Below are 26663 nucleotides of genomic sequence, written 5' to 3'. Positions count from 1 at the left end.
ATGGTATAAAGTGTATGTTCTAATGTGTAGGATGTATGCAAAGATACATACATACCTGAAAGTCCTTAGAGGAAACAAATTTTTATGTCTGCTGTTTGACTGTTTATCATACAATATTTGGTTTTATTTCCCAGGGATCGGTGAATTTTAACTTTGGAGTCCTCTGTGCTAAGGATGCTCGGCTTACAGATGATGAAATGTTCAGTAATGGTGAGTTTTTCACCTTCTCTTTAGTTGCTATGCTGATCTGAATAAGAAAAAAACAAAAGCAAGAGAAAAAAAAAGGATGGTTTATTATTTTTTACGCTGTTATGTTTGTTTCCTCAGTATTTGCTGCAGCTCTGCTTACCCAAACTTTGGGTTCCTTCTGTCCCACTGGGAGTCGCCCGATTTGGTTGCATCTGGTGAAATTCACCCTGAGACCTTGGAGAACTAGCTCAAACTACGTGAGAGCCATTTGCAGCTCTCTGCAGACACCTGGAGAATGGGTGATGCTTCTGAGGATCTGGCAAGTGTGCTTCTATCAAAACTCAGTCTGTGAAATTTCTGGGGAAAACCCTTCTGTGTACCGAAGGGTTCAAACTCTGGTGAGGATCCAGTTATCAGGTGCTCACCTGGATGGTTCCAGCTCTTAAAGCGAACACTTGTACTCTTGCCCTGTAGTTTATATCTATTGTATTTTTGTTATTTTGCAAGATTTTACGGCTTTGCAAAATATTGTGCATTTGACTCTTTGGAACCTGTCAGATCGTTCTTTGGTGCAGCACCACCTCATGGGACACTTGGCTGCTGTCCTGAAGGGGTTGGTCGTAAATCCTGGAGGGTTTATAAGTCTTCTGTCCCCAGGGAGGTATCGTGCTTTGTTTGCTTTTGTTCTGTTTGTTAGGCGCTGCTTCTCACTGGAAGTATGAATTTCAAACTACCCTGTTCTTTTTTTAACTGTTTTCCTGGTTCTCTCCCTACGGCAGGGAAAGACTCTCGTATCCTTGTCGTCAGGCTCGGTGCTGTCCAAAAAGATACAGAGACTAAAACAATCATAAGAAGCAAAATATGACTGCAGGGAAAACAAGCTGGAGAGAACAAAAGGTGGTATTGTTATCCTTACCCTCTGTTAGAAACATCCACTGTGCTTTGATGTGGTAGCTGCCAGGGGCTTGTTAGCTCTTTGTAGGCAGGTGTGGGTGTTCACTTGTAGGTTTTTTCTCTGGACAAGTCAATTCAATCTTTGCTAAGCTTATATTTGCAGATTACTCTCTAGCACAGTCCAGCATGACATTTTTGAATGTTGTAAAAATACCATGTTACTTGGAAATTGCTAATGATGAGAAGCCTTAGGGAAAAAGAAGATTTCAGGGTTGGAAGATGTGAGAAGAATTTTGTGGGGATGTGAGACTGAAATAAAGCGCACTTGAAGCTGGACTGGCACGCTGGCAGATCCCCTATTAAAGAGTAGTGCTTAAATTAGCCTGGGGATTGCCCATTGTTTCTGTAGAAATCAATGTTTCCTGGTCTTCAGAAGTAAGCTGCTTTGAAAAGCTGGAAGGTGCAGTATAGTGACAATCCGTGTGCTTTGGATTAAAAGTAGATTTCAGAAGGGTGATAGGCTTTTGTCTTTTCCTAGAAGTCGATGTAATCCTATCGAGGAGTTTTTAATTCTGTGTTGCCATGTCATCCCTCAGAGCCCTGTCGTACTAATCGTCATACAGATACAAAACAAAAAATCAGACCCTGTCCCAGCCACTTAGAGCCCAGAACACGATTTCCTCGGGCTGCCATTTGTGCGCCATCGGTACTCACCACGGAAGCGAGCCGGGGATGTTGCAGCTGTTGGGAACAAACCGCTTCTCGTCACACAGAAATGGAATTTGGACGACGCCTCGGCCAGCCCCTCTCTGCCGTCGTCTCCTGAATCTGCAGCAGAGCAGTTCCAGTCCGTCCGGGTACGTGTAATCCAGCTCCTGACGATCTGAGCACACGGAGCAGCGCTCAGCTGCCGTGGGGGCTCAGGGAAGGCAGAGTGTGCATTGTCATCTTCCTGAACCTACAGACCAATCAAAGTGAGAAGCCACAGGTTGGAAATCACTCGCATATATGCTAAATAAAACTTGCAGATTTATTTAAGAATTATTACTGCTTGTTCTTTTTTGTGCTTCTGTGCTTAGAAAACATCCCTATAAAATCAGTTCAATTCATCAGTTGAACCTTTGTTTGCAGACCCTCACTGAGCAGAATTTGTTGCAGACTCAGTGCACGCTGCGCTGGAGTGTGAGGAGCTCAGTGCACTGCCGGGAGTGTGAGGAGCTCATGTGTGCTACTTTTTGCTTTAGGACGCTCTAAGGTATTTATTCCTTTTGGGATACATGATGAGAATTCCCAAGAGAGGTAGTTATAAGGTATGATATTGGGAAAAAAGCCTGTGTGGTTGGAATGTTGTTGTTGTCAAAAGTTAATTTTTTCTTAGCCAGTAGTTAGCTTTTTGCTTTATTTTTGTGGTAGCAGTATTTTATTGTTTAAAAAATTGCTTCAAAATAACTTCGGTGGCTGGCCATCGGTACCTTGTTCAGATTTGCCTATTTGCTTGTAGCTAAAATGTTCACATCTTGTTTATCATTCTATTTAAGAAACTGCTGCCCAGCCAACTAATAACTGAACATCTATCTGTCTGGGACACGGGGAGAGGATTTAGGTAATGTCTTTGTTTCCAGAAAAAAGTTCCTGTGTAGTTTCTAAATAGAGGAGAGGGGGGTGAAGACTCGGGGCTCTGATGCCGTTGGGGCACCCCAAGGTCCCCAGGAGAGGAAGCCCCACTGGGGTGCAGGAGCAGGTGTGTTCTCATGTAATCTAGAATAAATTACAAATATAAACATGAAAATTATAATCATGAAAATATTTTTTTAAATAGCTAAATAAAGCAGGTTGTTTTTATTTGTCAATAGGCAGGGTTTTGATTATAAAAATTATAAATACAAACAATATAAATGTAGAAATCTAAGTACAGGAATATATCATAAATAAATACAGATAGATATATAAAGTTAGTTGTAGCAGTAGATATGACACATAATATAAATAATAATTTAAATACATTTCTAGAACTTTACATATATTATATATAATTAGTACACTGCATCAAAAGAAACTATAAATATGAATGGGAATATAATTATACTAAGTATAAAAATATTTCAATCTCGTTTAAAAGAAGGTTGTTTTTTGTATTTATTTGGTTAGAGACGGGGTTTTTATTTGGAATAATAGAAGTATTATAGAAGTATAAATCTAAATATAGAAATATACAATCTATAGAGAAAGATATTTGTAAAAACACGAGCGAACGACGCCTCCTTCGGCCGAATGGAACGAGCTCAGCCGAAGCAAGGCGAGACCGCCCGAACCCGACGGCCTCGAGCGAACCGAGGCCAGGCTTGCGAGGCTGCCTGAACGGAGCCGAGCTCAGGCGAACCGAGCCCGCTGCTCTCGTGCGCGCTAATTAGCGCGAGTGCGGTCACCGCCTAATGAGCCCCTGTGCCGCCCCGCGCTCCCGGTCGTGTCCGTGCGATGGGCGGGCCGCCCGCGGGACGCGGCAGCAGGAGAGCCCCGAGCCGGGCGCGTTTAACGTGAGGCGGCGCCGCTTGCCCGCCCTCAGGGAGCCGAGCCGAGCCGAGGCGCGCCGAACGCACAGAGCGGCTCCGAGTTCGGCCGAAGCGAGCCGAGCACACAGAGCGACTCCGAGTTCGGCCGAAGCGAGCCGAGCCGCGCCGAGCGCACAGAGCGGCTCCGAGTTCGGCTGAATGAAGCCGAGCCGCGCTGAATGTACAGAGCGGCTCCGAGTTCGGCCGAAGCGAGCCGAAGCGGGCCGCGCTGAGCGCACAGAGCGGCTCCGAGTTCGGCTGAATGAAGCCGAGCCTTGCCGAGCGCACAGAGCGGCTCCGAGTTCGGCCGAATGAAGCCGAGCCTTGCCGAGCGCACAGAGCGGCTCCGAGTTCGGCCGAAGCGAGCCGAGCCGCGCCGAGCGCACAGAGCGGCTCCGAGTTCAGCCGAATGAAGCCGAGCCGCGCCGAGCGCACAGCGCGGCTCCGAGTTCGGCTGAATGAAGTCGAGCCCCGCCGAACGTACAGAGCAGCTCCGAGTTCGGCCGAAGCGAGCCGAACGAGCCGAAGAGGCGCATCCAGCCGAATGCAGCCGACAATAGCCGAGTTTAGCCGATTACAGCCCAATTTAGCCGAGCACTTAAGTTATTCTGCAGCCCTTTGACTTTTGTCCTGACTTTTTTTCAGATGCACCTCCTCAGGTGACTGCAGCAGTTCCTTAGGTTCCATCTTTTCAAAGGGTACAGGGCTCAAGAATTCGTCTTCCAGAGAGTTATCTCAAGTCCTGGCTTGTATTGTATTTGCCTATGTTGGCTTATGTTGTATGTACCTCTATTGTGTGTACCTATGCTGGCTTATACTGTATGTACTTATACTGTATGTACCTATGTTGGTTTATACTATATGTACTTACATTGGATGTACCTATATTGGTTTATATTGTGTGTACCTGTGTTGGTTTATACTGTATGTAAGTGTGTCACCTTACATTGTGTGTACTTACGCTCTGTTTACACTTGCACTGTTTACCTCAGCCTATATTGTACGTACTTATATTGTACCACTTACGATCAGAGCTGCCCTGCCCTGGCACGTAGTCACAGTTAGGTAGAACAGTTATAGAAATTTTACTCTTCATCTGTCTTATATCTTATTGTAGTGTATTATAGGAAATAGATATAAATAAATTTATATCAATTTTATGTTTATCATATCTATCATTTGTTATATATTACACCATATTGATATAAGTTTTTTAAAGCAGTTTAACATAAAGGGGGGTTTTGTTTTTTATTTGGCAAAAGCAGGGGTTTTAGTACAAAAATGATAGATACAAATAATATAAAGGTAGAAATCTAAGTATAGAAAGAGATCATAAATAGGTAAAGGCTAATATAAAATTAAAAATCTAAGATAAAATAAGTTGTAGCAGTAGATATGGTACATAATTTAAAAAATAATTTATTTCTATTATTTGAATAGGACACATATTATATATCATGATTAATATAATGCTTAAATATAAACTATAAATATAAATGTGAATATAGTCATGCAAGCTATAAATATAAAAATATTTCAATATAGTTTAAAAGAATAGAGCTTTTTTGTATTTGTTTAGTTAGTATGGGATTTTTATTTTAAATAATTAAAATTACATTTCTATCATGCTTTTAACATAGAAATATACAATAAATATAGAAAGATTTTTTTAAAACCACAAAATATAAATAAATAGAAACAGTAGGAATACACAGAATATATTTTATAAATTACATGCTACATCAATGTCCACTATAAATATGCATGTGAATATAAATACGAAAAATAGGACTATCAAATTGATTTTAATAGGATTTTAAACCAAGGCGGTTTGTTTGGTTCTGGTCGGATAAGAGGCAGGTTTTTGGCATTTATTTCAGAGCAGTTTTTGTCTGGGGTCGCCCCTGTTCTTTTTTGCCGCCGTCGCTGCCCACAGCCCCGAGGCGCGCTGCGCCCCCGTCTGGGGCGGGCGGCAGTGCTGCCTCCTTGTGGGCAGAGCGCGGTACTGCAGCCGTGCGCCGGCAGGCAGCCGAGAGGCCGCCATGCTGGGAGTGGCGTGTCGCGGGTGTCTCGGACTTTTCGTTGACCTTCTCGAGATGGCGGGGAAGTGGAGGACCCCGGTGGGTGTAAGTGAACTGCCTGCATGGAATACCGACGTCATGGCGGCCCCGACGGATTTTTCTGTGGCGTTTGAAGCGTATCCGATACATGCTGTGGGCTCAGCGACGCCGCGAGCGGGCGTATTTCTGCGGGTTTGTGACAGGCATCTGGATAAACCTTCCCTCTGTGCTCCGGGGTCCTCTCATGCCCGCTCTCCCGCCCTCAGCGAGCCGAGGATGGCCGAAAAATCCCGACTTGAACCGAAGAGCCGAGTGTTACCGACAACAGCCGAGTTTACCCGAAGAGCCGAGTGTAGCCGAAAATAGCCGAGTTTACCCGAAGAGCCGAGTGTAGCCGAAAACAGCCGAGTTTACCCGAAGAGCCGAGTGTAGCCGAAAACAACCGAGTTTACCCGAAGAGACGATGGTAGCCGAAAATAGCCGAGTTTACCCGAAGAGCGAGTGTAGCCGAAAACAGCCCAAGAGCCGATGATAGCCGACTGGAACCGATAGCCGAGTGGAGCCGACACTGGCCGCATTTAGAGAATGTGCTGAATATGACCGAGTTTAGCCGCACCGTGCCGAGTTGGGCCGAAGAGCCGAACTGAAACAAGTTTAGACCAAGAGCCGAACCAAGCCGAATTGAGCCGAGTTTCTTTAAACAGAACCGAAGGACGCCGCAGCGCTCTCCCTGCAGGTCTCCGGGGCACACGGCAGGGGGCGCTGTATAAAGTAAGTATAAAATATCAACTATCTATAAGAAGGAATAAAAGCTCTATGTCACGTACAGCAGTAGAAAATTTCAGGCTGCCAGGGAGTAAATAGTTTTCTTTACATCATTTTCGTTTTGCAGTTTTGTTTTACTCCCCGGTAGCCCGAAAGTTTTTAGTGCTGCTTTTTTATTCTAAAGCTAGAAAGGAAAACCAAGATTAGACATACAGGGAAAGAAAGAAAGAAAAAGAAAACAAGAAAATAAGGAAAGGAACTGAAAGGAAGAAAGAAAGAAGGATAGGAAGGCAGGAAGGAAGGAAGGCAGGCAGGCCAAAAAAAAAAAACCAAGGAGGGCAAGGAGAAACGCAGGGAAAAAAAAAAAAAAAAAAAAAAAAAGGACAAAAAAAAGATAAAAAGAAAAAAAGAAAAAAAAAAGAAAAAAGAAGAAGAAAAAAAAAAAAAGGATAAAGACTTCGAGATGTGCAAGAAAAAACACAGAAAAAATCCCCAAGATGGGCAAGAAATAAACGAGAAAAAATAAAACAAGATGGACGAGAAAAACCCCGATAAAAGAAAACAGAAAAAATAATCCCAAGATGGGCAAGAAATAAAATCAGAAAAAAAAAAAAAAAAAAAAAAACCAACAAGATGGGGACGAAAATTTCCGGAAAAAAACCCAGAAAGAAACAGAAAAAAAACCCCAAGATGGGCAAGAAGAAACGAAGAAAAGAACCCAAGAAATGCCAGAAAAAGTCAAGGAAAAAGGGAGGAAAAGCCCCAAGAAACAAGGCAAGAAAGAGAGGCAATAGAGGGCACAAAAAAGGCCAGAGAAAACCCAAGAAATGCCAGGAAAAGGTACGAAAATGGTTCTGCCAGGTGCGATCAAGGTGAGCGGGTTCAGTCTCAGGTACAGGAGATGAACAAGTGTCAGATTAGCTCGGGGCACTGCTGTGCAATGCAGCCGTGACAGGATTTATGTTTAAATATAGTTTAAATGAATTGGGGATTGTTTGGTTTTCATTGGGGTATAGGCTGGAGATTTCATAAAAGGTATAAAAATAGAAATCCAATTATATCCTATATATCTCGATATCAATAAATATTTAATCTACGTAAATATAAGGAAAAGAAATATGTTGTGTAAAAAGAATATATCTATTATTATATAAAAAGGTATTCTCTCCAATCTATAAGATATCTATAAATATAATAAATGAAAATTACAAATGTAAATGTGAATAGAATTACGACAAACAAAATTATTTTTAAAATTTTAAATGTGGTTTAAATAAAGGGGTGTCTTTGGTTTTTCTTTCGTTAGAGGCAGGGGTTTTTATATAAATAATATAAGTACAATAGAAATCTAAATTGGCACAGAGAAATATATAATAAAAATCTAAAGATGTAATACTAAACTATGAATTTAAAAAGAAATAGAAATAGAAATCTATGTAAGTAACATGAAGAGATGTAATATACATTATAATAAATATTATACAGTAATATAAATTCTAAATCTAAAAGCGAATATAAATGTGACAAATAGATGATGGGGGCTCGGAGCAGCCCAGGTGTGAGTGTGAGGATGATGAGGGGCTCGGAGCAGCCCAGGTGTGAGTGTGAGGATGATGGGGCTCGGAGCAGCCCAGGTGTGAGTGTGAGGATGATGAGGGCTCGGAGCAGCCCAGGTGTGAGCTGTGAGGATGATGAGGGGGTGGCTCTTGCCGGGGCGAGGCGGTTTTAACGGGGGGAGAGTTTGCCTCTGTACATTTTTGCATGGAGCTGCTGAGTGGAGGGGTTTGTGCCGAGGGACGAATCTTTGTGCCGGGGAGCAGCAGCCGAGCAGGTGAGCCCGTGTGGGTTTGGAGCGGGGAATTTTGTCCTTCCCCTTTGCAATTTCATCTTGCCAGTCCCTCCCCGCTTCCCCAGGAGCAGAAATGGAGCTTATGAGGACGAAAGGGATTAAGGAGGAGGAAGCAGCTCCTCTTCTTTTATTGTCTGCGTTTGAACTGAGGGGATCCCTCTTCACTTGTGGTTTTAAGGGCGTTGATTGCAGGAAAAGCTGCCTTTTCCAGGCTGTTGGGGGTATCCCGGGGGTGACAGGGAATCCCTGCGTTCTATTTGAAGGGGAATGGGAAAAGTATTCTTGTGGTGTTATGGGTTTGGTTTGAAGGCAGCCACCCCATTTTCATCACCCTAGGGTTGAAATGGAGGGGGCAGCCGTGGTGTCCCTCCTTTTCAAGGCTTTGAATGGAGGTGGAAATGGCCCTTTGCCATCAGTCGAAGGCTTTCATTTGAGGAGCGCCCCTTCTTTTGTGCTCTCGTAGGGGACGAACGTGAAGGGGAGAGGACACTTCTTTGCCCTTGTTGAAGGGAGGCGAGCCCCGCCTGCGGCGTCAGTTTCGGGCTTCGGTTGCGGGAAGCTGCAGCTGTGGCAGCCTTTGCAGGGCTGCAAGGGGGCCGTGCCGCTGCATGGGAGGGCGCTTGTGGTGGCCGCGGCCCGGGCCGGAACGTTGCCGCTCGGGAGCGGCGCTGGCACGGCCCGGGCAGCTGCCGGGGCGCACGGGGGATTTGGCGCGGCCGGGCCGGCCAAGGGCGGCGGTGGCGGAGCCGCGCCGGGCCGGCCACGGGCGGCAGAGGCGGCGCGGGCGCTGCTGCGGCGGCCCGGGCGGTGCCGGCCGCTCCGTCCGCTCCGGGCGCGGGGCTCGGGCGCCGCCGCCACCCCCGGGCCCGGTGCCGGCCCCGCCGGGCAGGGGCAGCGGGCGCGGCTCTCCGGGCCGGCGCCGGCCCCGCGTGCCGGAGGAGCCGCCGGAGGAGCCGGTCTCCTGGCGGGAGCCGCGCTCCGTCCGGGGCCGGCAGCGAGCGCGGGCTTCGGCTGCTCGCAGTGCTGGGGCGGTGCCGCGGTTCGGAGGCGCTTTTTCGGCATTGATTGCATCGCTGTGTTCGGTTTGCAGCGGGGGTACGCTAAGGGCTACGGTGTTCTTCCGGAGTGCTGCGGTTCTCGGTGCCGGTGGGGATGATAAAGGTTCGTTTCGGATTGGGTTTCGTAGTCGGATATGGTTTTTTTTGCCGGGGTATTATGTTTAGAAAGGCGCGCAATGGTTTTTACGGGTCGTAGCGCGAAGCAGCGGTTCGGATTTTAATTCTGTTGAGGTGGCTTTTATTGGCGTGAGCGGGTAGTGTTTGTTTCGGTGGGCTTTTGAGGTAGCGTCGTGTCGTTCATAGCAGCGGGTTTTTAATCTCGAGAATTGCATGTGTGTTTATCGTCTTCCAGGGCTTTTATTTATTTGGTTGGTTTGATTGTAGTGTATGTTTTATGGTTGCGGGTAATTTGGGAGACATTGTTTATGGTTACGTTTGTCTTTAGTCTTTGTGTTTGTTTCTAGGTGTTATTTTTATTTTGATATCTTGAGGCACTATGGGTTTATTCCGTTGGGAATAATATTTTTGTTGAAAATGAAAGTTTATTCGGTTTTGGGGCTTTTTTTGTTGTTGGTTTTTTTTTTTATTATTTTTGTTGTTGTTGTTGTTCTTTCATGTATTTGATTGTTGTTCATCGGTTTTATTTTGGGAATCTGGGTATTTATATGGTGGATCTTTTCAAGTAGTATTGAGTAGTTGTTTTCTTAGTTTTTAGACCTTGAGATTTTTTCTATTTCGTTAAGTAGTTCGGCTGTTATTTTTACAGAGGATTGGTTATTCTTTGAGTTAGTGTAGAGGTAGAATTTTGTTTATTTTTTTTTAGTAACCTTCAGGGTCAGTGGCACTGTTTGTAGTTTAGTAGGTTGGTTTGATTTCGTTTTTTAGTAGTTGTTGTAATTTGCTGTGCGTGTTTCTATAGGGTTTTCTTTTATCTTGGTTCCATTTTTCGGATATGATGAGAATTTGTTATTGAAAAGAGTGTTTTGTGGTTTTTTGGCTGGCAGATTTTTGGCTGTTGGAGGTATCTTGATGTTTTTCGAAGATATTGCTGGCAATTCAATGCTCTTTGTATTGTAATTTTATTTAGGAATTGGATTTCTAATGTAATATTATAACTACATTTAAACAAAACAGATGTGTGGAAATGGGAATAAACCTCTCTTGTTTTTATATATTTGATCTTTTTTTAAAATTTTACTTGTAACATAAGTTATTATATGTTACAATAAGATATTATCTTTTTTAATTAGAGTATTGTGTGTATTTATAGATATGTAGATAGAGAATATAAATATAGACACAACCCAACTCAAATATAAATATAGAAATGTGTTTCAAATATATGCAGGTATACATAAAATTTTTAAATAATTGTAAATATAAAATAACATCAATTGATACTACGCATAATACAAGTAATACTGTATATATCTTTTTTAGTATATTATAGGAAATAGATATAAAATAGATATATCAATTGATGTACTATACTTATAAAACAAATGATAGATATGATAATTATAATTATAAAAGTATTTTTCAAGTAGTTGAAAATAAAGGATGGTTTTGTTTTTCATTTGGCAAAAGCAGGGGTTTTAGTATAAAAATTATAAATACAAATAATATAAAGGTAGAAGTCTAAGTATATAAATATATCATAAATAGCTAAAGGTTAATATAAAAATTAAAAATAAAGGAAAAAACAAGGTTTAGCAGTAGATATGATACGTAATTTAATAAATAATTTCTCTCTATTATTTGAGCAGGATACATATTATATATATTCTAAATATAATGCATCAATATAAACTAGAAATATAAATGTGTATATAGTCATGCAAGCTCTAAATATAACAATATTTCAGTATAGTTTAAAAGAAGGGTTTTCTGGTATTTATTTAGTTAGAATTGGATTTTTTTTTAAATAATAAAAGTATTTTAGAAATGTAGTTTTAAGCTATAGAAGAACTATATAAGAACTATACAATTAATAGAGAAAGATATTTATAAAAACACAGAGAAATACATATAAACAATAGGAATAGACAGAATATATTGTATAAATTACATGCTACATCAATGTTCACTATAAATATGCGTGTGACTATAAATATGAAAAATAGAAATAAAACTTTTATTTAAACATGGCTTTAAATCAAGGGGGCTTGTTTGACTCTTGCTCGATAGGAGGCAGGTTTTTGGCATTTATTTCAGAGCAGTTTTTGTCTGGGGTCGCCCCTGTTCTTTTTTGCCGCCGTCGCTGCCCGCAGCCCCGAGGCGCGCTGCGCCCCCGGCTGGGGCGGGCGGCAGTGCTGCCTCCTTGTGGGCAGAGCGCGGTACTGCAGCCGTGAGCGGGCAGGCAGCCGAGAGGCCGCCGTGTTGGGAGTGGCGTGTCGCGGGTGTCTCGGACTGGCTTGACCTTCTCAAAATGGCGGCCAAAAAGGCGGAGAAAATAGCACACCCCGGTGAGTCTGCCCCCCTGTGTCCAAAGGGCGGTACTGCACCCCCCGAGCCAGCGCCTTGCCTCTCGCCGCTGGGTGCCGGGGGCGGCGGAAGGACGCGGCTGCCGAGCGAAGGAAGTGCGAGGGGCGGGAGCGAGCGGCATCGGAACAGGGCTGCAGCCCCCGGGCCCGCGCCCGCCACGCTCCAGGCGCTGGGAGCGACCGCGGGCCGGACAATCCCGGCGGGGCGGCCCCGGGCAGGCGGCGCAGGAGGCGGAGCGGGGCCGTGGCTCTCGCCGCCGTCGCTGCCGCCAGCTTTGGAAGGTCGGGCCGGGCGCCCGTCCCGTCCCGCCGGCTCCCGGTCTCTGTAAACTCCTCTGTGGCTTCGCAGGTCCGTGCTGGAGAGTGGGAGAAAGGGCCCTGCTGGTTGCCGTGTCCTCGGTGGGCAGCGAGCTCTGACCTTGGCAGGATGGGCTGCTGAGTAATGGAACAATGGGGATGCGCTTTTATGTATTTAGTGACCTTTACAGATTTCTCCCCCTGCTTCAGGTGAGCGTGCATCATTGCAGGCTTGGGATTGAGTGAAATGCGCTGAGGAAACCAGCTCTGGGGAGGGAAATGCTCTGTTAACATGTGCCTGTTCTTCTGTCAGACTCATCAGAGCAGGACAGCGTGAAGACTGAAAGTGTAAGAAGATGTGGAGGGAAAGAGAGAATCTGACAGGAGCATTGAACGCACAGGTGCACGAATTCTGCTTTTGGATTGGATTTAAACTCAGAAGTTGTAAGGAATTTGGGAAGGAGAAGGGACATTTCAGAAGGAGAAGGAGTTGTTGTTACAGTCCTGGCAAAATCTTTTGTTCTAGCTGATAAAAGAAGTTAGTTTAAATTAAAAAAAGTTTGAAATGTGGGGTTTTTTTCCTTCACTATTATATTCATTGGTGGTATATGGTGTGTTATTTCTTGGTATTATTAACTCTGTGTAAATTGTTTTTTGAGTGAAGCTAACTTTCTGGATGGGTTTTCAGGTAGGAATAGATGGTATTTCAGGTAGGATTAATTTCAATAGGTTTCTTTCATAGACTTCTCATAGGTATTACTGGGATTTTGGTATTGTTTACTGTATGTATAAACATACAGATTTGGTAGGGCCAGCTGGGCTGCTGGAGTTTTGGGTGTGAATTTATTAGATGGCTTTGGTTAAATACAGAATAATTATGTAAGTTAACAGCAAATGACCCAATTTATCCAGCTATGCTACCTAAACACAAAGTTTTATGTCTTACCAGTTTTCTGTTCTTCTGCTCCAAGTAGCTGTTGCAAAAAAGAAAGCACTGTTATTTTTGTGAAGAGTTTTCTTCTATAACAAGCCCTTTACTCCCCTTGAATCTGAGTGGCCAAACAGCTGCAGCTGTTCTGAGGGCTTTTACACCTGGGAGGATTTGCCCCCTCCCTTTTCCTGGGTGCCATGGGAACGAGAGGCGGGCACCATCGGGGGTATATTAACCCCAGCCTTGGCCGAGGGGCTTCATTCCCTCTCTGGGGTGTGCTGGGGTAGGAGTTCTCCTCTCATTTCAGTGAAAAGGCTCTTTCAGCTCATCTCAGCTTGTTTCCAGCAGGTGTTTCTGGGCATCTAAAGCAGCAGAGGCTTGGAAGAGACTGTGAAGAAAACAGCATGGAATACAGGGAGTATGTAGGTTCACAATTTTGGGTTTTGTGTTTAGGGGTGTTAAAGCACCTTTGTAATTTCTGGTTTTGTTCTTGGTTTGTTTTTTATGGTTTTTAGGAGGAGCACGCCTTTCAGAGATTCCAGGTTGTGTCAAGGACAACACTTTTTGCAGCAGATTCATCGTGTCTCAGGAGGGATCTGCCCAGTGTCAAGGATGATGTTTGAGATTGAGGCTTCAGGTGAGTTGAGGATTGTGAGTGGGAGAGGGAGGGTGAGCAGGTATCCAGTTAGGAGTTCTTGGGAGGGGGTTTGCAGGCAGCAGGGTGAGAAAGGGTGTTTATTTGTTTATTTGAGGGCCCCCCTCCCCATAAGGCTTCTAGCAGAGGCATTCCCATGTCTTAGAGCACACAGAGTCATCCAGTGCACTCACAGGAATGCCATTTAACTTTGCCTTTCTCTAACCCAGGTGCCAGCCCTAATAAAGGCCACAGCCTTGGAATCAGGATGAAGCTGGAGCCTGAGGGAGCCAGGCACACTCAGGAGAGGGCAAGTAGCTGACTGGCTGGGATTTGGCCCGCATAACTCTGGACTCATTCTTTGGTTTTGGTTTTCTTTATTGTAGCTGACCGAGAGGCTCACAGGCCATCACGAGGCTCTCTGAAGCAGACTCATTTCAGGTGCAACGTGGATTCCCATCACCGATCATCCAAAAGATAAGTTGGGAGCCACGGCCTGGAGATGGGGGCGTAGCAGATTTGGAGTTCTTGGGACAGATTTAAAAATTAGCGGAGGGAAAAGCAAACTTGTCCAAGGGCCTCTTAGGACAGCTGAAGGGAGAGGCTCTACTTTTGATGGCAGCTTTCAGGCGGGCAGTGCAGAACAGCTCTGGTTTGTGTCGTGGTTTCCGGTGTGCCGTGTTCCCTAGTGTGTCTTTGGGGTCCCTTTTGCCTTCTTCCCTCGAGGCCCTCACCACAAGCATGATGTGTGGTGTTTGATGTCCCCCTGTTTGTCACGTTCTTTGTCACGGGTGTCTGCACGCATATGGGTGCCGGAGCTGTTCTGCCCTGCCGCACGGCCAGCTGCAATGGGACAAGCCCTGGGGAGTGTAAATTTGTAATGGGGGCTGTACTTGGGCTCTAGATGCTATTCCTAGATGGATCTGAGATCTTTGCAGCTTGTGAGTTATCCTGGTGGTGTTTGACACATGTTCTAACTTTCTTTCAGGTGCAGATGCATTGCATCCATGGCAGAGGGTCAGAGTTAGCAGGTGCCGGGCCTTCCTAGGAGCACGGTAAGTAGCAGACTGGTGGGGTTTTGGCCGATGCGGTGCCAAGATCAGGCACTGATGTTTGGTTCTCTTTACTCTAGCTGTCTGAGAGACACCAGCCCGGTGACAGCAGGACCTTCCCAGCTGACGAGATGGCCTTTCTTTGCACCTGGCACGGACCGGCATTGCCAGATGTCTGAGAGATAAGTAGAGGGCTATGACCCACAGAGGGGATGAAGGCAGGGTGCTGGTTTGGGAATTACTGGGAGGGGTTTTTGAGTCCAATTTGGCGGTGGGGGGGTGTCCATGAAGTGGCCCCTTAGGCCCCATGAAAGCCAAGTCTCACCTTTGATCACAGTGCTGAGGTGTTCAGGGCAGAGCAGTCCCGGTGTGTCTGGTGTCACTTGTCTGCTGTGCATTATGTGTTGTTTGTGTATCTCCTGTCTTTTACCTTAGCACATTGAGGGGCCTGTCAGAAACCTTGGCATCATTGTTAGCATCTGTGATCTCTGCATTCCTTGGCCTGGCACCCAGGCCAGAGATGTGATTCTGATACCTGTCTGAGCTCCCCAGTCAAAAGTTCTCTCTTTGGAAGCATCCAGTCAGATGTCTTGTCAGGTCTTGTTCTGAGCTGTACGGACAGCTGTGCCCCACCTGGATCCATTATGGTGGATTAGGGCTTGAATGAATGTGAGGGCAGGCAGAGGCTTCTGACCATAGGATTCCTAGGCATCCATCTTTGAATGATTGATTCCAAGAACAGTAGTTAGCATCTTCTTCCAGCAGTGTTCTCTGAGCCTCATCAGCTCACCGTCAGTTTGAACTCAGTCATCTCCTTTTGCATGCTCTCAGTCCTTGCAGCCATTTTCCTTGCCAAGAGATTTCTGTTCCTGTTGTGTCCCCGTTGTGTGTCCTGTCCTGTCTGTCCTGTGTCACGGGTGTCTGCACACATTTGTGCCGGGGCTGCTCTGCCCTGCCGCATAGCCTGGTGCGATAGGAGAGGGCCCGGGGACTTGGAATGTGTAATGTGGGGTGCAGTTGGACTCCAGATGGGATTTGTAGATGGACACAGGACATCTGGAGCTCTTAAGTTGTCCTGCAACAGTGTGACTCTTGTCCTAACGTTTTTTTCAGATTCAGATGAATTAAATCTGGGCCCGAGGGCCCCAACCCCTGTGAGGGGATTCCCCCGAGCAGGTGAGGCCCCATTTGTCTGTGGAGCAGAAGTGTACATGGTGACTCTGTTAGAGCTCACTTCTTTGTCTTTCTTTTTAGGAAGTGAATCTGGATAGCAGCAGTCAAGGTGAGCCGTGGAGAGAAGTGGTTGTTATTGCTCAGCTCTCAAGCACAACAATTTTTCAGCAGCTTGATCATGTCACAAGAGGGATCTGCCGAGTGTCAAGGATGATGTTTGAGATTGAGGCTTCAGGTGAGTTGAGGATTGTGAGTGGGAGAGGGAGGGTGTGCAGGTATCCAGTTAGGAGTTCTTGGGAGGGGGTTTGCAGGCAGCAGGGTGAGAAAGGGTGTTTATTTGTTTATTTGAGGGCCCCCCTCCCCACAAGGCTTCTAGCAGAGGCATTCCCATGTCTTAGAGCACACAGAGTCATCCAGTGCACTCACAGGAATGCCATTTAACTTTGCCTTTCTCTAACCCAGGTGCCAGCCCTAATAAAGGCCACAGCCTTGGAATCAGGATGAAGCTGGAGCCTGAGGGAGCCAGGCACACTCAGGAGAGGGCAAGTAGCTGACTGGCTGGGATTTGGCCCGCATAACTCTGGACTCATTCTTTGGTTTTGGTTTTCTTTATTGTAGCTGACCGAGAGGCTCACAGGCCATCACGAGGCTCTCTGAAGCAGACTCATTTCAGGTGCAACGTGGATTCCCATCACCGATCATCCAAAAGATAAGTTGGGAGCCACGGCCTGGAGATGGGGGTGTAGCAGGTTGGGAGTTCTTGGGACAGATTTAAAAATTAGCGGAGGGAAAAGCAAACTTGTCCAAGGGCCTCTTAGGACAGCTAAAGGGAGAGGCTCTACTTTTGATGGCAGCTTTCAGGCGGGCAGTGCAGAACAGCTCTGGTTTGTGTCGTGGTTTCCGGTGTGCCGTGTTCCCTAGTGTGTCTTTGGGGTCCCTTTTGCCTTCTTCCCTCGAGGCCCTCACCACAAGCATGATGTGTGGTGTTTGATGTCCCCCTGTTTGTCACGTTCTTTGTCACGGGTGTCTGCACACATATGGGTGCTGGAGCTGTTCTGCCCTGCCGCATGGCCAGCTGCAATGGGACAAGCCCTGGGGAGTGTAAATTTGTAATGGGGGCTGTACTTGGGCTCTAGATGCTATTCCTAGATGGATCTGAGGTCTTTGCAGCTTGTGAGTTATCCTGGTGGTGTTTGACACATGTTCTAACTTTCTTTCAGGTGCAGATGCATTGCATCCATGGCAGAGGGTCAGAGTTAGCAGGTGCCGGGCCTTCCTAGGAGCATGGTGAGTAGCAGACTGGTGGGGTTTTGGCCGATGGGGTGCCAAGATCAGGCACTGATGTTTGGTTCTCTTTACTCTAGCTGTCTGAGAGACACCAGCCCGGTGACAGCAGGACCTTCCCAGCTGACGAGGTGGCCTTTCTTTGCACCTGGCACGGACCGGCATCACCAGATGTCTGAGAGATAAGTAGAGGGCTATGACCCACAGAGGGGATGAAGGCAGGGTGCTGGTTTGGGAATTACTGGGAGGGGTTTTTGAGTCCAATTTGGCGGTGGGGGGGTGTCCAAGAAGTGGCCCCTTAGGCCCCATAAAAGCAAAGTCTCACCTTTGGTCACAGTGCTGAGGTGCTCAGGGCAGAGCAGTCCCGGTGTGTCTGGTGTCACTTGTCTGCTGTGCATTATGTGTTGTTTGTGTATCTCCTGTCTTTTACCTTAGCACATTGAGGGGCCTGTCAGAAACCTTGGCATCATTGTTAGCATCTGTGATCTCTGCATTCCTTGGCCTGGCACCCAGGCCAGAGATGCGATTCTGATACCTGTCTGAGCTCCCCAGTCAAAAGTTCTCTCTTTGGAAGCATCCAGTCAGATGTCTTGTCAGGTCTTGTTCTGAGCTGTACGGACAGCTGTGCCCCACCTGGATCCATTATGGTGGATTAGGGCTTGAAAGAATGTGAGGGCAGGCAGAGGATTCTGACCATAGGATTCCTAGGCATCCATCTTTACTGTTCTTGGAATCAATCATTCAGTTAGCATCTTCTTCCTGCAGTGTTCTCTGAGCCTCATCAGCTCACCGTCAGTTTGAACTCAGTCATCTCCTTTTGCATGCTCTCAGTCCTTGCAGCCATTTTCCTTGCCAAGGGATTTCTGTTCCTGTTGTGTCCCCGTTGTGTGTCCTGTCCTGTCTGTCCTGTGTCACGGGTGTCAGCACACATTTGTGCCGGAGCTGCTCTGCCCTGCCGCATAGCCTGGTGCGATAGGAGAGGGCCCGGGGACTTGGAATGTGTAATGTGGGGTGTAGTTGGACTCTAGATGGGATTTGTAGATGGACACAGGACATCTGGAGCTCTTAAGGTATCCTGCCTCCCTTTGACTTTTGTCCTGACTTTGTTTCAGATGCACCTCCTCAGGTGACTGCAGTGGTTCTCTCGGTTCTATCTTCTCAAAGGATGTAGGTCTCAAGAATTCATCTTCCAGAAGTTATCTCCAGTCCTGGCTTGTGTTGTATGTACCTGTGGTGGCTTATGTTGTATGTACCTATACCATGTGTATCTATGTTGGATTATACGGTGTGTACTCACATTCTGTGTACCTCTGTTGGCTTGTACTGTGTGTACTTACACAGCATGTAAGTGCGTTACCCTTTATTGTGTATACTTACACCCTGTGTACACTTGCAGTGTTTGCCTCAGCTGATACTGTCTGTACTTACATTGTGCCACTTATGATCGCAGCTGCCCTGCCCTGGCACGTAGTCACAGTTAGGTAGAACAGTTATAAAAGCTTTACTGTTCATCTGTCTTTTGTGGGATTTTGGGTAGATAATTTATTGGTCCAGAGTGGGGACAAGTCCTAGCTGTCAGATAGCCACTCGTTGACCCTTCCTGTTGTCTCACAGGTCCCCTAGGCTGCTGATTTCCCCAGGGTCTGCCATTTACTTCAAGGAGCAGCAGCCAGAAGATGTGTCACAGCACGTTCTTCAGCGTCTCAGGTAAGGGCCGCAGTGAGCGTGTAAGTGGCAAGAGTGTGTCAGTGTGTGTGAGAGCACGTGGCTGTGTCTGTCTGTGTCTGCTCGTCTCTGCATGTGTGGGCACATGCTGAATGGATTTAACCTTGTGTATATGACTTTTGCTTTTCAGGTTTTGCAACTCATTTTTAAAGTTAGAATCAAAAATCCTCAGCCGGGTTATATTGTATGTACTGACATGGAATGTACCCATGTTGGCTTAAAACCCAGTAAAACAGACGAAGATGGGTAAGAAAAAACCCAGAAAAAAACCCCAACAAGATGGGCAAGAAAAAAACCCAGAAAAGAACCCGAAGACGGGCAAGAAAAAACCCCGAAGATGGGCATGAAGAGACCCAGGAAAAACCCCCAAGATGGGCGAGAAAAACCCAGAGAAAACCCAGAAAAACAATTCCAAGGAGGGCAAGAAAAGACCCGGAAAACACCCAGAAAAAATCGCAACCAAAGTATAAATATATAAATGTCTTTCAAATATATAGAGAATTGTTAAATTATTTAAAATACAAAATAACATAAATGAATATCCGCATAGAGGATCCATAACACAAGTAATACTGTATATATCTTATTATAGTGTATTATAGGAAATAGATATAAATAAATTTATATCAATTTTATGTTTATCATATCTATCATTTGTTATATATTACACCATATTGATATAAGTTTTTTAAAGCAGTTTAACTTAAAGGGGGGTTTTGTTTTTTATTTGGCAAAAGCAGGGGTTTTAGTACAAAAATGATAGATACAAATAATATAAAGGTAGAAATCTAAGTATAGAAAGAGATCATAAATAGGTAAAGGCTAATATAAAATTAAAAATCTAAGATAAAATAAGTTGTAGCAGTACATATGGTACATAATTTAAAAAATACTTTATTTCTATTATTTGAATAGGACACATATTATATATCATGATTAATATAATGCTTAAATATAAACTATAAATATAAATGGGAATATAGTCATGCAAGCTATAAATATAAAAATATTTCAATATAGTTTAAAAGAATAGAGCTTTTTTGTATTTATTTAGTTAGTATGGGAATTTTATTTTAAATAATTAAAATTACATTTCTACCATGCTTTTAACATAGAAATATACAATAAATATAGAAAGATATTTATAAAACCACAAAATATAAATAAATATAAACAGTAGGAATAGACAGAATATATTTTATAAATTACATGCTACATCAATGTCCACTATAAATATGCATGTGAATATAAATACGAAAAATAGGACTGTCAAATTGATTTTAATAGGATTTTAAAGCAAGGCGGTTTGTTTGGTTCTGGTCGGGTAAGAGGCAGGTTTTTGGCATTTATTTCAGAGCAGTTTTTGTCTGGGGTCGCCCCTGTTCTTTTTTGCCGCCGTCGCTGCCCGCAGCCCCGAGGCGCGCTGCGCCCCCGTCTGGGGCGGGCGGCAGTGCTGCCTCCTTGTGGGCAGAGCGCGGTACTGCAGCCGTGCGCCGGCAGGCAGCCGAGAGGCCGCCATGCTGGGAGTGGCGTGTCGCGGGTGTCTCGGACTTTTCGTTGACCTTCTCGAGATGGCGGGGAAGTGGAGGACCCCGGTGGGTGTAAGTGAACTGCCTGCATGGAACACCGACGTCATGGCGGCCCCGACGGATTTTTCTGCGGCGTTTGAAGCGTATCCGATACATGCTGTGGGCTCAGCGTCGCCGCGGGCGGGCGTATTTCTGCGGGTTTGTGACAGGCATCTGGGTTAACCTGGCCTGTCTGCGCCGGGGTCCTCTCATGCCCGCTCTCCCGCCCTCAGCGAGCCGAGCCGGGCTGAAGTGTTCCGAAGATCCGAGTGTGGCCGAAAATAACCGCGTTTAGCTTAAGAGACCAGGATAGCCAAGTGTAGCTGACATTAGCCGCGTTAGGACAAAGAGCCGCGTGAGACCGAGGTTAGCCAGTAGCCGGGAGTGGCCTGGTGGCTCCTGAAATTCCACGATAGGCAGGATGGTTCCCAGACCCAAGCTGGCCCCAGTGCCAAGTCGGGCTGACGTGATAGCGCCTCGTGGCTCCTGCAGTGTGCCATCCAGAAGCGGGGCAGGTGAGTTTTGTTTGCCAGGGAAAAGGGCCGTGGTTTGTGGGGGGGGGGCTGTGGCTGGGGGTGGCCGGCTGGCTCCTGAAATTCTTTGGTATGCAGGGTGGTTCCCAGACCCAAGGTGGCACCAGTGCCAAGTCAAAACTTCACTTGTCCTAGTTTAGATTTCTGATGTGGAGGAGCAGAAGTGCCACCTGATATGGAATTTGGTGCTCTCTGTGGAGTGACATCGTGTAAAATTTCTGTCCCAGAAATTCTGTCATGATGGCTCTGCTCCATAAAGAATGACACGGCCTGATTGTCAGCAATTTTTGGTTCTGCAATAGTGTAAAAATGCTAAAATTTGAACACTGCCTATAATTTCAAAAGAAAATATTTTAAAACTTGAAGTGATAGCTAAAATTAGGCCTGAAAGGTAGCAAGAGCAGGTAGCAAGAATATTTCTCCCTGTTTGTAGATATACTATTCATTCAAAAATTTGCTGATGGGGAGATTCTTTCATGTATTTAGTGACCTTTACAGATGTATTCCCCTAGTGTTTTGAGTTGATAGAATCATGGAATAATTCAGGTTGGAAGGGGCTCTAAAGATCACCTCATTCCAAGCCTGCTGCCGTGGGCAGGGACGTGGTTCCCTAGAGCAGGTTGCTCTGAGCCTGATGCCAGAGCACCAATGGGCCTGGAACACTTCCAGGGATGGGGCAGCCCCAGCATCTGTGAGCAAGCTGTCCCTGCCCACGGCAGCCAGGTGCCAGAGGAGGAAGAAAGCCCTTCCCACGTGGAGCAGAGGCTGCTGCAGCTTCGCGTAGCCTCGTGTCACCGAGCGTGTGAGACAGAAGAGCCCTTCCCGTGGAGGGGTATCGGCGCTGACGGATCCTTTTTGGGAGAAGCGGAGCAATGGAACGCCAGAGCAGCCTTCAGTTCTTCTGGCAGAGCTGGGAACAGCTTGAAGCAGGAGCAGAGCTGGCCTGGTGCCTGCCAGCTCTGCAGGCAGTGGGGATGGAGAAGCTGCAGTTATCTGTCTGCTTGGCTGAGTCTTTAAAAAGGAGGCACTTTTCTGTAGTTCCTTTTCTATAAGCATTACGTGAAAGTTCCCCCTAGAAGTCCAAAGGCAGCTGTTTTCTTAGCAGGAGGAAGTCAGGAGGAGGCAAAGCGGGCAAAGACATCAGATAAGTCGGGATAAAATTCTTGGCTAACCTGTTTTTTCCCCTTCCTCCAGACAGCCAGTTCTGAAGCACTGAGCAGAGATCTGCCCGGGAGGAAGAGCAGAGCCAATCTCTGAGAGCTGACGCGCGAGCTGTGGTGAGGACAGCTGCTCCCTGCCTGCAGCCTGCCTTGGTGTGGGAGCTGCTGAGCTGCCATTCCTGTGGTGGGAGTGTTTCTCCTCTCATCGAGCCAAGCCAGAGACCTGCTAGGGAAGGAGCAGGTAAGGTTTAAGTACCGAGATCTCCCCAGTAAGAAGTGAGGTGACAAAAGGAAATGGCCTCAAGTTGCAGCAGGGAAGGCTTAGATTGGCTTTGAGGACCAATTTGTTCACTGAAAGGGTGGTCAGGCATAGGAGCAGGCTGCCCAGGGCAGTCCCCATTGCTGGAGACATTTAAAGCATGGCAAGATGTGGTGTTTCGGGACCTGATTGGGGTGGGGGCTTGGCAGTGCTGGGGCTCGATGACCCAGCAGCCGGGCTCGATGACCTTAGAAGGCTTTTGCAGCCTAAAGGACGCTATGGTTCTGGAAAGCCTCGACCCGTGTGGCTCTAACACAGCACCTGGATGCTGACGGAAGGAGGCTGGTGATAGAGCCTGGAGGTCCCTGTCCCACGGGGAGGGAGAGGACAAGGCAGTGTCGCCTGCAGGGAGGGTCTCGTCCCCAGAGGGCAGTCAGCGACTCCATCCCTGCCCGGGGCTCTGGGTGCAGCCTCGGGGTGGACACCTGCCCTCAGGTTTCCCTCTGGGCACCCGGGAAGGGAACCGGGTCCATCCGTGTGGCAGCTCCAGGGCCTGCAGGCTTTGGGGCTTTGCAGCTGTGTGCCTTGTCACAGGGTGGCAGGGACGTGACGCTGCCTGGGCACGCTGCTGGCCTGGGATCCTTGCTGCTTTCCTCCTTATCCCATATGGATTTAGCAGCAATCTTCTTCTATCTTTTCTTTAAAACTGTCCTTGGGAGAGTGCAAAGAGAGGGTAATCAGTTATGTCAAAGCCTACGTATTTTACCTGTTGGCACTTAAGAGAAAAGACAAAAGCCTGCTTGGCATCCTTCTGCCTGGAAGTGATTGTGACCCAGGGAAGTGAGGAAGGGGCTGGCCGAGGTCACTGAGGCTCTGAGATGGAGGTGAGTTTGCATCCCAGTTTATTGGAACGGAGGCTCATCAGAAGTTTCCTCGGCTGTCTAAGGCACAGAGCCCTGGAGCCCAGTAAGCCTGAGCTGCTGCATGCTTGCTGTGAGCCTTGGGGTGAGCGTGCATCGTTGCAGGCTTGGGATGGATTGGAATGTGCTGAGGAAACCGGAGGGAGGGAGGGAGGGAGGGAAATGCTCTGTTAACATGTGCCAATTCTTCTGTCAGACTCATCACGGCAGGACGGCGTGAAGGCTGAAAGCGTAAGAAGATGTGGAGGGAAGCAGAGAATCTGACAGGAGCATCGAACGCGCGAGCGCACGAATTTTGCTTTTTGCTTGGATGTAAACTCAGGAGTTGAAAGGAATTTGGGAGTGAGAAGGGACATTTCAGAAGGTGAAGAAGAAAAAGAAGTTGTTGTTGTTGTTACAGGCCTGGCAAAATCTTTTGTTCTAGCTAATAAAAGAAGTTAGTTTAAATAAAAAAAAGAAAAAAAAAAGTAGTTTTTCTTTACCTGACTATTATATTCATTGGTGGTATATGGTGTGTTGTTTAATTTCTTGGTATGATTAACTCAGTGTAAGTTGTTTTTTGAGTGAACTAACTTTCTGGATGGGTTGGTTTGTATTTGAGACAGGATTGATTTCAATAGGTTTCTTTCATAGACTTGTGATAGGTATTACTGGGGTTTTGGCTTTGTTTACTGTATGCATAAACATACAGCTTTGGTTGGGCCAGGTGGGCTGCCGGAGTTTGTGGGTGTGAATTTATTCGATGGCTTTGGTTAAATGCAGTGTTTAATTTTTGAAAGGTTTTTCAATGTAGTGGTTTTAAGGTGGTTTTTAGAATTGATTGTATGGTTTGATGTTGTTTATAGTTGCTGTCCGGTAAGGGATGTGGTGTGAGTACTTGAACGTTATGGTTTTGGTTTTCCTAAGTTCCGTTTTCTTTCTGGTTGGATAGGTTTTTTTAGTTTTATTTTTGGTGACAGGGGTATTTACATGGTGGGTTTTTATAGGCAATATGTTTTTTAATTTGGGTAGTGATATTTTTTAGTATTTTAACAGTTTAGATTTTTTATTTTTATGCTTTGAATTAGTTTTCTTTTAATTTTAAATTAAGTTTTATAGATTATTGGTTTTTATTTGTGCATTAGCATAAAGGTAGAGCTTTGGGGGCTTCTTTTAGTACTGTTTAGGGTCAGTTGTACAGTTTTGAGTCTAGTGAGTTGGTTTGGTTTAATTTTTAGTGGGTGTTTGTTTTTCTTAGCAGTTGTGTCATTTTCAAGGTGTATTTGAGGTTTTTGGGGTTTTTGAGATACTGGTTTAGGAGGACGTTTATGATGAGCATGTGCGCAGGTTTTGGGCTAGTTGAAGTGGGATTTAAAATTTATTTTGGGTTAGGTTTATTTGAGTGTTCATGAGGGTTCAGTGTTGTGGGATGTTTGTTCCGTTAGTGATAAAAATATCTTTTGTTTTGATGTGCTGCGATGGGATGAGCGTGTGCTGCGTGCCGGTGCTGACAAAGGTACGGTATTGTTGTGGCTTATTTATATGGTTTAATATAGAGATGAAAATAGAAATAAATATACATTTAAAAAGAAATATTACATTAGAGTGGTGAACATAAATATAGAGAACAGATACATATATAAAACTATAATTCATGGTATGGAATTGTAAGATATTATCACATAGATAAATGATAGTCTATTATATATATGCACAAAGATATATAAATATAGATTGTAAATATAAAAATACTTAAATATAGTTAAATTGGGGGTTTTATTAGGTTGTAGACCTGTTTTTATTAATAAATCATATAAATAGAAATAAAATAAAAATTCAGATACAAATATATAGGGAAATACAAATATCTATAAATATTGATATTAAATAAATCTAAGTAAAAGAAATATACAATACAGAAATTTTCTATCTATGATTATATTAGAGGGCATTCTCCCTAAGATATATATAATATCTATGAATATAATGAATAAAAATTATCAATCTAAATATGATTATAATTTTGAAAGATAAAGTTACTTGTTAAATTTTAAATGTGGTTGAAATAAAGAAGTGTCCTTGGTTTTGATTTGGTTAGAGGCAGGAGTTTTATTTTAAATGATAGAAGTGTTATAGAAATGTGAATCTTAAATAGAAATAGATAATAAATATATAAAGGGAGATTGCTAAACTATGACTACAAATTGAACTATAAATATAGGTAAGTAATATGAAGAGTTGTAGTATAGAATAAAAATAACATGATACGGCAATATAAATTATAAATGGGATTATAAATATAAAAATAGGTAAGTATAGTTTAAAAGAAAGGGAATTTTTTGGCTTTTATTTAAGTAGAGGCAGGGGTTTTATTTTAAATAAGTGTTACAGAAGTAAAAATCTTGACGCAGAAATATATAGTCAATGTATAAAAATATGTATAAAAATATATAACTGCTCGCATCAGATGTAATATAGAATATAAATTTATGTACAAATTGAGATTGATAAAGATAAATGTATAAGTAAGCAATATACATTAATGTACATTATAAATGCAAATAGGAATATAAAAATCAGACATAAGGATAAAACCTATTTAAATATTGTTTGAAAGAAAGGGTTGGGGTTTTTTTTATTCTTACTGGGTTAGAGGCAGGGTTTTTATTTTAAATGATATGAATGTAGATATTATTGGTATATATTTCTCAATATTGAGATATACAATCAAGATATAAATATAGATATAAACACAAAATATAAGTAAATAGAGATAATAGGAAGAGATGTAATGGAGAATACAAATAACAGCATACGTAAGTATACATTTTAAATGTAAATGTGAATATGGACCTGAAAAATAGAATTTTAAAAAATATTGAAATACAGTTGAGAAGAAAGGGTTTTCTTTTTGGCTTTAACGTGGGTGGAGGCAGGGGTTTTATTTTAAATAATGGAAGTGCTACAGAAGTAAAAATCCTCACACAGAAAGATATAATAAATATATAAAGATCTGAATAAAAATACGAAAAAAAAATAGAAGTAATAGGAAGAGTTGTAACATAGAATATAAATTTATAAATAAATGGGAAAATAGAAATGCAAAATCGAACACACATCAGTATAGAATTTAAATATAAATGTGGATCTAAATTTGAAAAATATTATTTAAAAAAAATTAAATACAGTTGAAATGAAAGGGGTTTGTATTTGGCATGTATGGGTGGACGCAGGGGTTTTATTTTGAATCCTGCAAGTGTTAGAGAAGTAAAAATCCTAAGAGAAATGTATACTTCCAATG

The 26663-nt window shown here is 44.4% G+C and overlaps 3 long non-coding RNA genes across 3 annotated transcripts in view; all 3 read left to right on the top strand.

Annotated features, from left to right (window-relative positions):
• LOC141728385 (uncharacterized) overlaps positions 1–26663 on the top strand; it is a 45096-nt gene that overhangs the window by 3796 nt on the left and 14637 nt on the right. The window lies entirely within an intron of this gene.
• On the top strand, positions 11725–19306 carry LOC141728380 (uncharacterized). The gene is made up of 10 exons (XR_012579303.1): positions 11725–12354; positions 12458–12545; positions 13421–13493; positions 13591–14764; positions 14842–15937; positions 16016–16169; positions 16397–17221; positions 17299–18438; positions 18833–18925; positions 19074–19306. It is a non-coding gene; the product is annotated as an uncharacterized LOC141728380 (long non-coding RNA).
• On the top strand, positions 20433–23853 carry LOC141728383 (uncharacterized). Its single transcript, XR_012579306.1, has 3 exons — positions 20433–21026; positions 22239–22445; positions 23580–23853. It is a non-coding gene; the product is annotated as an uncharacterized LOC141728383 (long non-coding RNA).

The sequence above is a fragment of the Zonotrichia albicollis genome, chromosome 3, assembly GCF_047830755.1.
Source record: "Zonotrichia albicollis isolate bZonAlb1 chromosome 3, bZonAlb1.hap1, whole genome shotgun sequence".
Taxonomy (NCBI): domain Eukaryota; kingdom Metazoa; phylum Chordata; class Aves; order Passeriformes; family Passerellidae; genus Zonotrichia; species Zonotrichia albicollis.
Note: the sequence above shows the minus strand (reverse complement) of the source record. Positions and strands in the feature narration are given on the sequence as shown.